Source organism: Xenopus laevis, chromosome 8L (genome assembly GCF_017654675.1).
Source record: "Xenopus laevis strain J_2021 chromosome 8L, Xenopus_laevis_v10.1, whole genome shotgun sequence".
Lineage (NCBI taxonomy): Eukaryota > Metazoa > Chordata > Amphibia > Anura > Pipidae > Xenopus > Xenopus laevis.
The window spans coordinates 69,238,284-69,251,305 of NC_054385.1; the positions used below are offsets into that span (position 1 = coordinate 69,238,284).

Genomic DNA, 13,022 nt, shown 5'->3' on the forward strand with positions numbered 1-13,022 from the left:
TCAGTAAATTAGAAAGTTAGGAAGATATGCAACTTAACCTGAAATCACTGCTGCATATACATGTTTATTCAAAGAATTCTTCAAGCAAACTGGCCTTTATTCAAGCAAACAAGTCTTTATCAAGTGCTCTCTCTATTTTGTTGGTTGGTTTTATCCCACTGTATAGTTTTATGTCGCCTTGGTTACCCTTTTGCTACTTAATTGTACCTTGCTCTTGGCTTCTAGTTTTCTGCATCTCATATTTCTTTAGTCAGGAGGAAATTAATATGTCTGAGGCTAAAGTTTGTCAGCTTGTATGCCTGTGTGGATGGGTAAGCATGCTCTGCCCTGAAATGTTCAATTTTAGGAGAAGGTTTATCATCAAGGGCACAGGGTCAGTGACCCCCCTTCCTATTTGAAAGAGGCACAAGAAGAAGCAATAAGATTTTTAAAAAACAATACGATCATATACCTCCCAACTGTCCTGTTTTTCGTGGAACAGTCCCAATTTTAACAGCTCAACCTGCAGTCCGAGGTTTGTTAAAGGAAAACTATACCCCCCAAACAATGTAGGTCTCTATAAAAAAAGATATTGCATAAAACAGCTCATATGTAAAATCCTGCTTCATGTAAATAAACCATTTTCATAATAATATACTTTTCTAGTAGTATGTGCCATTGGTTAATCATAAATAGAAAATTGCCATTTTAAAAAATAAGGGCCGCCCCCTGGGATCGTAGGATTCACTGTACTCACAAATATACCAACAAACCATACATGTTAGGTCACATGAGCCAATTAACAGTTGTGTCTTTTGCTTCCACACTTCTTCCTGTTACATTTAGAGCTGCAGTATATCTGGTCAGGTGATCTCTGAGACAGCACACAGACCATCACAAAATGGTGGCTCAAGGCAAGAGATGTAAAAGGGCAATATTTACTTAAATATATATTCCAGTTTGGTAAGATTCTTTAATATGTCACTTAATATGATATGAACTATCTGTTGCTTAAGTGTTCATTTTGGGGGTATAGTTTTCCTTTAATGAAATCTCTGGACTTTGTCTTTGATCTCCTGCACTGAACAGCCAGAAAAAGATACAAAGTTTCTAACTTTAGTTTTTGGCAGAGCACCCAGAATACGTCGCAGGTGCATTTTTGTGCAAATTGTTACTTTTGTAACAATTTAAGATAAGCAAAACCAATTGTAACAATTAAAGATAAGCAGGTCTCTTTAGGAAACTGACTTGCCACTTAAAGGGCAATTCATCTTCATTAGCAAAACTGTAATAAAACATAAAAACCACAGAACTGTGTTCAAACTTTCATGACCTGCCAAATTGTGTTGCCACAAAAATGGGCGTGGTGGAAAAAATTGCTGCACTCCGCGCCAAATATCCCGAACTACAGCAAACTGCAGTCATGTGGCTCTTGTTGTAGAACATTAACCCAATACAAATGTGGGATATTTGTATTGTATTGTTTCATTTGTAAGATCTTTTGGGCAGATTTACCTCTTATATTGTTTTTGACCAGAGGATTGCCTGATATAGAGCCCCAGAGGGTCAAAACGTTGCTTCTGAGTATTGCCCAAACTGCAAATAATATTTAAATTATGGTTGTGCTGTCATGTGAAAACAGTTCAGAGGGTTGCCTGGTTTATATACTGTGTAAATCATGTGAAGAACTAATAAGTAAATGTTCTACCACATGGATGCAAAACTGAATTCATGTTGTCTATGATGTGACATTCAGCGATGACACGGATAAGGAAAAAAAAGACTTTGTTCAATGTCAGCAGATGGGAGCTATACCATATAATTTCCATTTCTTCTGCTCTCGGGCAATCTATGCACAGCCCCTCTGTATTCTCAAACAGCTGCTGTTCCCGATACTCCCATTCCTCACCTCCAGGCCAAAACTGCAACTATCATCCTGTCATCTGCTGTCTATTCCACTCTAATAGATGTCTCCTGTAGGGAGCCAATAATGTAACAGTTTCACTACTATAGTAATTGTGCACAATGTCATAATAGGGTATACAAAACCTGACTATTCAGGCCTAAATCATTCTCTTGGTGGTGCGAGTAAGAGTAAAGTGAGTATTAAAGTAACATGATCGAGAATTACACAGCTTCCAAAATGTTTAAAATTTTAGTTAATTACTTACAACTAGAGTAATAGTTATAGGACCAGTTAATTTCATTTACACCTAACCAGTTGTTATCACTGATCATGCTTTACATGAAATATTATAATTTCTCTTCCAATCACAACAGATACTGATTTGGTCTATCAGAGAATACAGTAATATGAAAAAGTTTGAAGTTTGGGAACCCCTCTCAGCCTGCATAATAAATTAGTCCACTTTCAACAAAAAAGATATGTCTTTCATTTCCCAGGAACATCTGAGTACTGGGGTGTTTTCTAAATAATGATTTTTAGTGAAGCAGTATTCAGTTGTATGAAAATAAATCAAATGTGAAAAACTGGCTGTGCAAAAATTTGCAGTTTTTCTAATTTGAATGCATGTAACTGCTCAATACTGATTACTGGCAACACCAAATTGGTTGGATTAGCTCAGAAAGCCTTGAACATCATAGGCAGGTGTGTCCAATCATGAGTATTTAAGGTGGCCAATTGCAAGTTGTGCTTCTGTATGACTCTCCTCTGAAGAGTGACAGGAAGGGACCCTCAAAGCAACTCTCAAAAGATCTGAAAGCAAAGATTGTTCAGTATCATGGTTTAGGGGAAGGCTACAAAAAGTTATCTCAGAGGTTTAAACTGTCAGTGTTAACGGTAAGGAATGTAATCAGGAGGTGGAAGGCCACTGGCACAGTTGCTGTAATATCCAGGTCTGGTAGGCCAAGAAAAATACAGGCGTGGGATATGCGGAGGATTGTGAGAGTGGTTACAGACAACCCAAAGATCACCTCCAAAGACCTGCAAGAACATCTTGCTGCAGATGGTGTATCTGTACATCGTTCTACAATTCAGCGCAATTTGCACAAAGAACATCTGTATGGCAGAATGATGGGAAAGAAGCTCTTTCTGCACCTACGCAAAGACAAACAGAGTCGCTTTTTGTATGCAAAAGCTAAGTCACAGTCATTTTAGAACAAAAGTGCTTTGGACTAATGAGACAAAAATGGAGTTATTTGGTCATAACTAAAAGAGCTTTGCTTAGCAGAAGAACAACACCGCATTCCAAGAAAAACACCTGCTATCTACTGTCAAATTTTGTGGAGGATCCATCATCCTGTGGGGCTAGTTCAGGGACTGGGGTCCTTGTAAAAGTCGAGGGTCGGATGAATTCAACCCAATAGCAAAAAATTATTCAGGATAACGTTCAAGCATCAGTCACAAAGCTGAAGTTAAGCAGGGGTTGGATAGTCCAAAAAGACAATGACCCTAAACACACCCCGAAATCTACAAAGGCAAAATTTATGTAGAGGGAGAAATACAATATTCTGGAATGGCCGTAACAGTCCCCCTCACTTGAATATCATGGAAAAATCTATGGGATGATTTGAAGCAGGCTGTCCATGCTCGGCAGCCATTAAATTTAACTGAACTGGAGAGATTTTGCACGGACGAATGGTCAAAAATACAGCCACCCAGAATCCAGACACTTGTCAAAGGCTATAGGAGGCATCTAGAGGCTGTTACATTTGCAAAAGGAGGCTCAACTAAGTACTGATGTAATATCTCTGTTGGGGTGCCAAAACTTATGCACCTGTCTAATTTTTTTATGATGCATTTTACATATTTTCTGTTAATCCTATAAACTTTGTCACTGCTGAAATACTAGTTTCCATAAGGCATGATATATTTTAAAAGAAAGTTGCTACTTTGAAAGCTCAGCCAATGATAAAGCTCCAAAGAATTAAGAGGGGTTCCCAAACTTTTTCATATGACTGTATACCTGGCTTTACCAAAGTTTTTTCTTCATAATTATCTAAAATACATGGCACAGGGAGCCCATGATGTCCAGAAAAAAAACAGAAAGAGTTTTTCTGTTTGTGTTTATTCTGCAGCTGTTGCAATGTTTGTGTGATGGCGACAAGTACTTAGCAAGTCAGCTTGTGTAGGTGCTAAGCCACAGCTAAATAGTAAAAATAAGGAGTGCTGGGTAATTGGCAGGGATAAGGATACAGTACAGTGGATGAGGGAGGGAAACAAAGTATGGGGGTGTGGGAAAGAAGACAATAAAGACATAAAGAAGAAAACAAAGGAGAACATAAGAGCGCAGTGAAAAATAAGAGACTGCAAGAGAGAGAGAATGAGGGTTTCTAGAGATGGGGAAAGACACAGAGAAAGAAATGCAGAGGCAGTATAGTACTGACAGATACTTGGTGAGAATGCGGAGGAACTGACAGCACAAGAATTATGAACTCCTTTTATATTACTTCAGTCAGGAAAGTATATGTTTTTGTTTTGTGTAGATATTCTGTAACACACCAATCCAAATAATGCATAAATGCACTGAATTAATAAGATAAGGAACCAGATAAGGACTGATGTTTTCTTTTGTTGTTAATTGTTTCCAATGAGGCAAAAATGTATATGCCAGAGAAATATACTATAAAAAGAGGGTAATTAAAAAGTACAATTGTTTTAGGGGAATATGAGAAACAGAATAAGGTAAAACCTAGAGGAAGAGCTGGTAATGTAGAAGATTTTTAAATGGTCTAGACAGGTAGTGTGGGATAAAACCAGATGATAAGAGGGATGACAGTTATTTGACACAGAGAAGATACCGGATACACATACAGAAGAACAACAGTGAGTACAGTTTTGAGACACGCAGGAAGGAACAAATAGCAAGGGTGCTATAGGGTTCTGAGTGGGAACAGAGTATAAAGCAAATGCAAAACACAGTGTGTGATAAAAGGAAAATGGGGCATGGAGGTCGTAGTCATAATATTTTTAAATGGATTGGGACCTTTAAGAATCCCATCTCATAAAAAACAGTAAATGAGGATTGTTATTCCAATAGTCAAATCCACAAAGAGTTGAACATTAAGTACAAGGGATTAGTGACAGGGACATCTGTCAGGAACAGATGATGAGCCCTAGGAAGGGGGTGAGTCAAAGAAGCAGCAGCTAGACAGGACTACAGTTCCCAGAATGCCCCAGGGGAGTGCCATGGGCAGGGCAGACAGCTGTCTAAATAAAATAAGCAGACCATTTAACTTTTATACCTGTTTAAAAAATGCTGCATCTTGTGAAAACAATATGACAACACAAAAAATGTTAACTATACCAGTGGTTTTCTATTCTGAGCAGCATGGGCTAAATTAAGGAGGGAAGGTGCTCAACCAGTTGAGCTATCAGTAGGTATCATATTAGCCCAAGAAAAACTAACTCAAGCACAAACTGCTTCCTAACTGAACAGAGAATGCTCTTCAAATCCATATTAATCTCATACTGTGTATAGTAAGGCATTGTTATTATTTCCAGGTTTCCCATAAGAAAACATAATATGCAAATCCCTTAAGTGTGTATTCTCTGGATAAAGAATGGGACACCTCTGAGATTATGGTAACATACCAACAATCAAATGCACAAACAACAGTGGTCTTTATAGCTAAAGCAAACTCCTGTTCTTTCTTGGAAAAAAAAAACATAGGAAAAAGCCTACAATTATTCAGATGCATGAACGTCATTGTACTGAACCTTCTCCCACACATAGATGGCATAAAAAAAGACAAATAAAGGCAAACAAGCCTTAAATAAAGATCTAGCTGAACAGATATTCAATATGTGTGTGCAAATATGCAAGGAACACTTAACCTTACAATATGCTCACTTATTTAGAAAAAAACATTAGATCTGGTTAACCATCCAGTTAATAATACAATAAAATGTGGTGGCGAGTGGTTCTATAATTTAGCTACTAGTGTTGCTGGATGATGAAAAGAAGCACAAAAAAAAAAAAACATAAAAACAACAAGACATACAACAACATATACGCAACAACTTATATGCCCCCTTTGTCCTGTACACAGTTCAGACTGCATTTGCAGTACTTGAGTTTTATGAAGGGACATGAACGTAAATATTTTGTATTATTAGGAACAGAAGGTGATTTCTCATGCCTTCCCAAAATATATCATCAAGCTTATTTAGTAATTCTTTCCCACAACCTTCTACTTACTATACAATTCTCTGTCCTTACATGCTTCCCTCTCATCAACAGTTGCCTCATTCTTCAAGTAACACCAATTTTCAAAAATACACAAAAAAGGGGGTTTGTGGGAGCACTCTAAGGCTAAGTAAAATATACAAGTATAACAGTAGTGCAACTGATCTGGCTAAATCAGCTACAAACACACAAACGAGAAGAAATTGATTAATGCATATTCTCTGGTCCCCTGTTTCATTAGTAATTTAGTATCTATGGAAGTGGATGTACTTTCAAAAATAATTATTTTTATTTACAAAGTTATGATCATAAAACTGACAAGCCAGCTTACCACATAAAGGTAAACCCCAAATGGTGGTCCTAACTATTTACTGCTAGTCATATTTTTCCATGAGCTGCCACGTCCCTGCATAGCTGCATTTCTTGGGAAAAGGGTCTCCTAACCTGGCCATTGGTCTCAGGCGCAGGCTTAAGCCATCCCTACCATTAGCTTTTATAAGAAGAGAGATGGCCAAGACCAAACCATTGGTGCCAGCATCTGGTTTGGCAGAATACATAGACTGTAATGTGTTGTCATTGCTACCTACTTGCTAGGGGCACTAGGGCGGATTTACGAACATACCAATAAAACAACACTGGTTCTTTTTGGTATTTGCACTAATGCAATGCAGCAAATCAACCTTCCTTACTTGCAACCAAGCAGAGTAGTGCATGCCAGTTTCTTACATACATCATGTAACATTCTTAGTAGATTCATAAGCCCCAATGCCAATCTTCCTCCATTCGTCCACATTAGTCTCCCTGCTTACACATCTACTTTATTATCATAATCTTTTATTTATATATCACTGACATATTCTGCAGCTCTTTACGGTGATTATACATAATTCACATCAGTACCTGCCCAATGGAGCAGGAAGGATAAGTTAGCTTGATTCCATTCTTTGGTCTCACTGCGTAATAAGAAATTACGAGTATAATTTTAAAACTTGTGTGTGATGCTTTGTCATGTTATGCTTTAGACCACCATAACATGTAATTATGCCACTACGTTACCCTGCTCTTCTGCTTCACTCCTGTCCCAGGACTCTTTAACACCTTTTTCCCTACAAGTAAACAAATTGTGTTATCTTCCCCGAACTCTGTTACCTATCATTCCCTGAATATCTTCCACTGTCCTAAATATAACTCACCTCGTTTTCTTTCATTTCAAAAAGGCTGTTGTTCCTTCTCATACACAATCTTTTTACACAATATATTATGATTTTTAAACTAAGTTTCTCGAACCTTGCTACCCTTCCCATTCGCTCTCCACAAATCAATGTACACCTCCGAAACTACTGTAGTTGTCATACACCCTCATTAACAGCCCTACAACTTCACTCATTTATCAAGAACCCTTGGTAAGTCTCACTAACATCCTACACTATATTACCCTAAACAAGCTTCTGCTTTCACCTCTCCTTCCATTAGCAACTCTCAATCTCCTCACCTTTCCCTCTCATCAAAATATGTTCTCCCTTCACTGTTTACCAGAGGTTATTAGCTTACATGCATTATCTTATACTCTTCAGAATACTATTTCTCCATTCCGATACTCTTCCTCAACCTACATGATTTCCCCATATGATACTATCTCACTAGTTGCATCACTTGGCTAATGATTTAAATGCTAAGGCAGTAAAAAATTATACCTGTTGCCAATCTAATTAATGGGTAGAATTTGCATATAACTAGGAAAGTATTTTATTGCCAAGAGCGGTAGCAACCCTTTAGCCCTCCACACTTCCCCTAATAGTCCCTAATCATTTACCCCTCCTAATTATCTTTCCCCGACATCTTAGACTTTCACTATTCCCCAAACCTGTTTTAACCACTTCCTTGCCATCTTTACTTCCCCTGTGGTAATTAAGTGCTCTCATATTCTCCATCCATCACCAACTTACGACTCCCACAGCCCTCTAGAGCTTTTCTTACTTGGCCCCCCTCTCAAAGTCAATATCTGTTGTACAGTACACTATTGCCCCTCTCCTCCTTCTGTCATTTCTATTCTCCCACGTCACGATCTCTGCCCAAACTGCTCTCCACTTCACTTCTCTCGGTTTCCCTGCCATCACATTTCACTCCCCCGTACAACTTAGCACTCACCAGCTGTTCTCCCTTCCCAAAAGTCTTTACCCCACTATCTGGTGTCTCCTCCATCGTAGTCTGTTAGAAATATGTAGCCAACACCCGCCTCAGTGTATTCCCCATCCCGCTCTCACCGTGACCTCTCTCACTCTCCCCACAATCGACAGTCTGTCAAGAGCCTGTCTCTTTCGCCTTCGGTCTCGTTCTCGTTCTCGTTCTAATTTCTACGCTCTCATGCACTTCCTGGTCTCGTAAATGGACCATGCTGTGTGGGTATTACCAGGAGTATCTATCGTTGCAATTCAAATTTTTAGCACTTTACTCACCGACTGCAGCGTGTCCGTTCCGACTCCAGATATGGTAGCGGCTAGTTCCGATCTATGGAAAGGATCTCCGTGACGTCAGATCATGTGACCCTACCATGTGACCGCTCCATTGCGCATTACCTATTAGTGTGCGGTAAATTCAAACATGCAAAAGAGTCTACTGGGAGGCACCGAACTCTTTGCAGGACCTGCAACTTAATCCCCGGTGGTTGCCAACTTGTGATGTAGGTTAGGTGCAGGTTGTAAGCTCTACTCTAGGTTTTGGGGCAGTTCACTGTGTCTCTGGATGTTTGTACTGGATGAAGGCTTTTCACTGTTCTGGATGCTCATGTGGGTGAGGGGTGGGCACTGTGCCTCAGAATTGTGACTATATGAATCATCTATTCCCTATCTACTAGAGGGATGGTCCTTTCTGAGGATAGGAACTAGTCGCTACCCTTCAGATATGGTACCTGCTAGTTCCAAGTTGCTAACAGACCTCGGGTGACGTCTAGGGTTGCCACCTTTACTGAAAAAGATTACCGGTCAGTGGGGGGCAGGCACAAAAAGGGGCGGTCCGTGATGCAAAAGGGGCGGAGCAATGTGGCATGCCGCAAAAGGGGCGGAGCAACATCTCAGCGTTGTCCACAGCACTGGAAAAAAGGTAAGTTCTGCGCGAATTGGGGGAAGGCCAAGGGCTTTTTTTTAAAGTGTATTACCAATTACCGGCAACTGCATTGCCGGTAAATTTGTAATACCGGCCCCTGCCTTGGCAGGTGTTTTACCGGCTAGGACAAACACATGACGCCAAACACGTGACGCTAAGCATTATTTTAGTGCTGTCTTCATATTCTTTTATAAACAGAATACACGTGAGTGCAGCTTAGAAGTTAGTCATGGATGCCTGGAGAAGAACACTTCATTGAACAAAGTCAGTGCCACAAGCTGTTCTAAGTAAGTGTTGGGTTGCATTATTACCTTTTCTTGTGGCAGAATTAAATATTCATTTTCCCTTGGTGGAATACATCTGTATTTTTTAGGGGATGCACCAAATCCTTTGCGAAAGATTCAGCCGAATACCAATTCCGAACCCTAATTTGCATGTGCAAATTAGGGATGGGAAGGGGAAAACATTCCCCGAATCCTGCTGAAAAAGGCCGAATCCCAAACCGAATCATGGATTTGTTTCATCCCTAGTATTTTTGCAAAACTGATCTGCTGTTGCATGAGTCTGTGGCACTTGCTGTCGCTGGATGTGGATCTACAGTATTACACACTTACATTTTGAGGTGTGTGCTTTTTTTTTTTTAAGAGGGGTGATGACTTTTTTTGGACATTTTCATGTGTGTGCCATGCCCTGCTTGCCCTAGCCTCCTCGTGTCATACCCTGCCTGTCCTAGGCTCCCTGTGTGTGCTCTGCTTGCCCTAGGCTCCCTGTGTGTGCTCTGCTTGCCCTAGGCTTCCTGTGTTTTTCTCTGCTTGCCCTAGGCTCCCTGTGTGTGCCCTGCTTGTCCTAGGCTCCTTGTATGCTCCATTTCCAGCTTGCACTAGGCTCCCTGTGTGTGCCATGCCCTGCCTGCCCTATGCTCCCTGCGCTCCCCATGCCCTGCCTGCCCTATGCTCCCTGCGTCCGCCATGCCCTGCCTGCCCTATGCTCCCTGCGTGCGCCATGCCCTGCCTGCCCTATGCTCCCTGCGCGTGCCATGCCCTGCCTACCCTATGCTCCCAGTGTGCGGGCCATGCCCTACCTGCCCTATGCTCTTTGTGTGCCATGCTCTGCCTGCCCTATGCTCTATGTGTGACCTGCCTGCCCTATGCTCTATGTGTGACCTGCCTGCCCTATGCTCCCTACGTGTGCCCTGCCCTGCCTGCCCTATGCTCCCTGTGCGCATCGTGCCCTATGCGCCCTGCGCGAGCCGTGCCCTGCCTGCCCTATGCGCCCTGCGCGAGCCCTGCCCTGCGCTCCCTGCGCGAGCCCTGCCCTGCGCTCCCTGCGCGAGCCCTGCCCTGCGCTCCCTGCGCGAGCCCTGCCCTGCGCTCCCTGCGCGAGCCCTGCCCTGCGCTCCCTGCGCGAGCCCTGCCCTGCGCGAGCCCTGCCCTGCGCTCCCTGCGCGAGCCCTGCCTGCGCTCCCTGCGCGAGCCCTGCCCTGCGCTCCCTGCGCGAGCCCTGCGCTCCCTGCGCGAGCCCTGCCTCCTGCGCGAGCCCCCCCCTGCGCTGCGCAGCCCTGCGCTCCTGCGAGCCCTGCCCTGCGCTGCGCCCTGCCCTGCGACCCTGCCCTGCCCTGCGCTCCCTGCGCCTCCCTGCGCGAGCCCTGCCCTGCGCTGCGCGAGCCCAGCCCTGCGCTCCCTGCGCGAGCCCTGCCCTGCGCTCCCTGCGCGAGCCCTGCCCTGCGCCCCTGCGCGAGCCCTGCCTGCGCTCACTGCGCGAGCCCTGCCCTGCGCTCCCCTGCGCGAGCCCTGCCCTGCGCTCCCTGCGCGAGCCCTGCCCTGCGCTTCCCTGCGCGAAGCCCTGCCCTGCGCTCCTGCGGCGAGCCCCATGCCCCTGCGCGAGCCCTGGCCGCTGCGCTCCCTGCGCGAGCCCCTGCCCTGCGCCCCTGCGCGAGCCCTGCCCTGCGCTCCCTGCGCGAGCCCTGCCCTGCGCTCACCCTGCGCGAGCCCTGCCTGCGCTCCCTGCGCGAGCCCTGCCCTGCGCTCCCTGCGCGAGCCCTGCCCTGGCTGCGAGCCCTGCCCTGCGCTCCCTGCGCGAGCCCTGCCCTGCGCTCCTGCGCGAGCCCTGCCCTGCGCTCCCTGCGCGAGCCCTGCCTGCGCTCCCTGCGCGAGCCCTGCCCTTGCGCTCCCTGCGCGAGCCCTGCCCTGCGCTCACCCTGCGCGAGCCCTGCCCTGCGCTCCCTGCGCGAGCCCTGCCCTGCGCTCCTGCGCGAGCCCTGCCCTGCGCTCCCTGCGCGAGCCCTGCCCTGGCGCTCCCTGCGCGAGCCCTGCCTGCGCTCCCTGCGCGAGCCCTGCGCTCCCTTGCGCGAGCCCTGCCCTGCCTGCCCCTGCCCTGCCCTGCCGACCCTGCCTGCCTCCCTGCGCGACCCTGCCTTCCCTGCGCGACCCTGCCCTGCCCTCCCTGCGCGAGCCCAGCCCTGCCCTCCTGCGCGAGCCCTGCCCTCCCTGCGCGACCCTGCCCTCCCTGCGCGACCCTGCCCTCCCTGCGCGAGCCCTGCCCTCCCTGCGCGAGCCCTGCGCTCCGCTGCGCGAGCCCTGCCCTGCGCCTGCCCTGCGCGAGCCCTGCCCTGCGCTCCCTGCGCGAGCCCTTGCCCTGCGCGAGCCCTGCCCTGCGCGAGCCCTGCCCCTGCGCTCCCTGCGCGAGCCCTGCCCTGCGTGAGCCGCTCCCTGCGCGAGCCCTGCCCTGCGCTCCCTGCGCGAGCCCTGCCCTGCGCTCCCTGCGCGAGCCCTGCCCTGCGCGAGCCCTGCCTGCCCGAGCCCTGCCCTGCCTGCCCTGCGCTCCCTGCGCGAGCCCTGCCCTGCGCGAGCCCTGCCCTGCGCTCCCTGCGCGAGCCCTGCCCTGCCTGCCCTGTGCTCCCTGCGCGAGCCCTGCCCTGCGCTCCCTGCGCGAGCCCTGCCCTGCGCTCCCTGCGCGAGCCCTGCCCTGCGCTCCCTGCGCGAGCCCTGCCTGCCCTGCGCTCCCTGCGCGTGCCGTGCCCTGCCTGCCCTGCGCTCCCTGCGCGTGCCGTGCCCTGCCTGCCCTGCGCTCCCTGCCTGTGCCGTGCCCTGCCTGCCCTGCGCTCCCTGCCTGTGCCGTGCCCTGCCTGCCCTCTGCTTCTTGCGTATGCCATACTCTGCCTGCCCTCTGCTCCCTGCCTGTGCCATGCCCTGCCTGCCCTCTGCTTCTTGCGAATGCCATACTCTGCCTGCCCTCTGCTCCCTGTGTGTGCCGTGCTCCGCCTGCTCTATGCTCCCTGTGTGTGCTATACTCTGACTGCCCTACGTAGCCTATGGGAAGTGATCCTGGTGTGGTTTGTTGTGGGGGTTTGCTAGCATTTGGAAATGATTGTTGGGGCGACCTAACATGTTAAATTATATTCTGGCGTTTGCTGTGCTATTAAAATAATAAAATAATAAAAAGTTGCCACACATAGCGAGGCAATTTTTATTTGACCACAACCATTTTTGTTGCTACTCCCTAATTACCATGTTGATTTTACAAAATTTGGCAGGTCATGAAAGGTTGAACATATTTCTGTGTTTTTTTTCAGTTATTGCTAATGAAGGTGAATTGCCGTTTAAGCCGAGTCTAACTTCTCCCAAGAGACCTGTTTATCTAAATTGTTACAATTACTTATTTGCTTATCTTAGAATTGCTACAAAAGTATCTTAGTTGCACCTGGTGGCTGTTCTGGTCTCTCTTAAGTTAGAAACTTTGTATCTTTTTCTGGCTGTTCAGTGCTGAGAAAGTCGGGACTTTAAATTACAATTG

General features: G+C 46.4%; 1 protein-coding gene across 8 annotated transcripts in view; it reads right to left on the bottom strand.

The window, feature by feature from the left end:
* The window catches only part of sipa1l3.L (signal induced proliferation associated 1 like 3 L homeolog), a 104,802-nt gene extending 95,730 nt beyond the window's left edge, over positions 1-9,072 (bottom strand). For 6 of the 8 annotated variants that reach the window (XM_018230222.2, XM_018230220.2, XM_018230218.2 and 3 more), the window contains exon 1: positions 8,585-9,072. The gene's annotated coding sequence lies outside the window, so the exon portion shown is untranslated. Of the gene's footprint in view, positions 1-7,184; positions 7,235-8,392; positions 8,565-8,584 lie in introns of those variants that run through there. The other 2 variants (XM_041572928.1, XM_018230219.2) reach the window with 2 other exon arrangements.
* Positions 9,073-13,022: the final 3,950 nt, after the last annotated feature.